The sequence below is a fragment of the Triticum aestivum genome, chromosome 1B (assembly GCF_018294505.1).
Source record: "Triticum aestivum cultivar Chinese Spring chromosome 1B, IWGSC CS RefSeq v2.1, whole genome shotgun sequence".
Classification (NCBI taxonomy): Eukaryota; Viridiplantae; Streptophyta; class Magnoliopsida; order Poales; family Poaceae; genus Triticum; species Triticum aestivum.
The window spans coordinates 469809128-469812633 of NC_057795.1; positions in this window are offsets into that span (position 1 = coordinate 469809128).

Consider the following 3506-nt stretch of genomic DNA (forward strand, 5'->3'; position numbering starts at 1 on the left):
GGCCAGCATCCTCGGTCACGTCCGGACGCACCTCTTGCGATCCGAAGAACAGTTGGTACATCTCCATGGGTGTCGAATCCATAAAGTGTTGAAGAGCTCGTGGCCCCTCCGGATTAAATTCCCACAGGCGGAGGGGCGACATTTGCAGGGCAGTAGGCGCCAGATCAGCATGACCTGTACTACCGCGACTAGATTGATCTCCCTTTCTTGGAGGCCTTGAATCCAGTCCTACAAAAGGGGTACGTCTTTGGGCGGCCCCCAGTCACGCCCCCTATTGACCCATGACGTCAGCTGTTGTGGAGGGCCCGAGCAGAAGACGGGCGGCATCCTCTGCCTGCTGCCCCTGGGAGCGGTGATATAGAACCACTCCTGTTGCCACATGCCGAGCTCCTCTTGAAAAGAGCCCTCGGGCCATGGAGCATCAGCCCTCTTGCTTATAAACGCCCCTCCGCACTCTGCCTGACGCCCCTCGATCATCTTCGGCTCCACATTGAAGGTTTTGAGCCACAAGCCAAAGTGAGGGGTAGTGCGGGGAAAAGCTTCGCAAACGACAATAAACGATGAGATGTGGAGGATGGACTCCGGAGCCAAGTCATGGAATTCCAGCCCATAGTAAAACATGAGCCCCCTCACGAAGGGGTCCATCGGGAAGCCTAAACCCCTACGGAGGTGAGACATGAACACAACACTCTCGCCGGGCTCGGGAGTAGGGATAACTTGCCCTCGGGAAGGCAACCTATGCGAAATCTCATAGGTCAAATACCTGGCGTCTCTCAGCTTCAACACGTCTTCTTCCGTGACGGAGGAGGGCATCCACCGGCCCCGTGGGTCGGAGCTGGACACTGTCGAAGGTCGAAGGTACCTGAATCTGGAGTCCTGGGTGTTGGAACTCGGGGGCGAGGATCGGATTCGATGGAGGGGGCGTGGCGACGGGCGCGGTTGGGTTACCCACGTCCGTATTGATGGGAATCCCGGAATAAGGGGAACACGATCTCTGCTTTGACAAGACGTGCCAAGGAAACCGCTTCGCTAAACGCGCCGAGGTGGTACAATAAAGACAATTTAAGTAAAGGCTTGGTGGTGGTGTGACGTCACGCCATCAAATACGTCAGCAGATTGAACTTGTGTAAATATTATTCTCTCTACGGTGGTATGTGGAAATTATTTTGCAGAGCCGGACACTATCCTGGTGTTCACAATCTTCTATGAATTATTCGGAGGGAGAAACCGCCTTGCAATGCCGAACACAACATGCGCGCCGGACTCGTCATCATTGAAGCCTGGTTCAGGGGCTACTGAGGGAGTCCCGGACTAGGGGGTGTCCGGATAGCCGAACTATCATCATCGGCCGGACTCCAAGACTATGAAGATACAAGATTGAAGACTTCGTCCCGTGTCCGGATGGGACTTTCCTTGGCATGGAAGGCAAGCTTGGCGATACGGATATGTAGATCTCCTACCATTGTAACCGACTCTGTGTAACCCTAGCCCTCTCCGGTGTCTATATAAACCGGATGGCTTTAGTCCATAGGACGAACAACAATCATACCATAGGCTAGCTTCTAGGGTTTAGCCTCCTTGATCTCATGGTAGATCTACTCTTGTAACCCACATCATCAATATTAATCAAGCAGGACGTAGGGTTTTACCTCCATCAACAGGGCCCGAACCTGGGTAAAAACATCGTGTCCCTCGTCTCCTGTTACCATCCGCCTAGACGCACAGATCGGGACCCCCTACCCGTGATCCGCCGGTTTTGACACCGACACTAGCCCTCTCCGGTGTCTATATAAACCGGAGAGTTTTAGTCCATAGGACAAACAACAATCATACCATAGGCTAGCTTCTAGGGTTTAGCCTCTCTGATCTCGTGGTAGATCAACTCTTGTACTACCCATATCATCAATATTAATCAAGCAGGAGTAGGGTTTTACCTCCATCGAGAGGGCCCGAACCTGGGTAAAAACATCGTGTCCCTTGTCTCCTATTACCATCCGCCTAGACGCACAGTTTGGGACCCCCTACCCGAGGTCCGCCGGTTTTGACATCGACATTGGTGCTTTCATTGAGAGTTCCTCTATGTCGTCACCTTTAGGCCCGATGGCTTCTTCGATCATCAACCACGACGTGGTCCAGGGTGAGACTTTTCTCCCCGGACAGATCTTCATATTCGGCGGCTTCACACTGCGGGCCAATTCGCTTGGCCATCTGGAGCAGATCGAAAGCTACGCCCCTGGCCATCAGGCCAGGTTCGGAAGTTTGAACTACACGGCCGACATCCATGGGGACTTGATCTTCGACGGATTCGAGCCACGGCCAAGCACGCCACACTGTCACGATGGGCATGATTTAGCTCTGCCGTTGGACAATGCCCAGAACGTCGCTCAGGTGCCCGCTCCGACCATTAGCTCGGAGCCGACTGCGCCAGTTGGGGCCGGACGGCTGGACGCTGCCCCAGGAGCCGCAATCTCTATGGTGATAGAGCCGAACACCAGCCTAGTCCTTTGCGAGGCCTATGACTCCAGGGTGTCGGACTCCGTTCCGAATCCCGAACCTCCCGCACCTCTTCCGATCAAACCCGATTGGGCTCCGATCAAGGAGTTCACCGCCACGGACGTCTTTCAGCACTCGCCCTTTGGCGATATCCTGAATTCACTAAAGTCTCTCTCTTTGTCAGGAGAGCCCTGGCCGAACTATGGTCAGCATGGTTGGGATGCGGACGATGAAGAAATTCGAAACCCACCCACCACCCACTTCGTAGCCACTGTCGACGATTTAACCGACATGCTCGACTTCGACTCCGAAGACATCAACGGTATGGACGCCGCTGAAGGAGACGACCAAGAACCAGCACCTATAGGGCACTAGAAAGCCACCTCGTCATATGACATATACATGGTGGACACCCCCAAAGCATTGGATGGCAATGAAAAAACGGAGGACGACCCCTCCAAGAAGCAACCCAAGCACCGACGTCGGCGGCGCCGCTCTAAATCCCGCCAAAGCAAAAACGGCGAGTCCGGCACCGGAGATAACAACACGCTGGACAGTGCCGAAGACAACCCCCTCCAGCAGGATTCAGCGCAGGAGAACGAAGGAGCCAGCCCTCATGAGAGAGCTGCGGACAGGGAGGTCGAGGACGACAATTCTATGCCTCCCTCTGAAGACGAGGCAAGCCTCGACGATGACGAATTCGTCGTGCCAGAGGATCCCGTCGAACAAGAGCATTTCAAACGCAGGCTTATGGCCACGGCAAGCAGCCTCAAGAAAAAACAGTAGCAGCTTAGAGCTGACCAAGATTGCTAGCGGACAGATGGACCGAAGTCCTGGCGGCCGAAGAGTATAAACTCGAACGCCCCTCCAAGAGTTACCCAAAGCGCAGGCTGCTACCCCAACTTGAGGAGGAAGCAACTAAACCTACATCACCAGCGTACGATGCGCCTGATCGTCCACCCCGTGGCCACGACAGAGAGGCCTTCCGGCCCTCGACCCAAGCCGCACCCCGG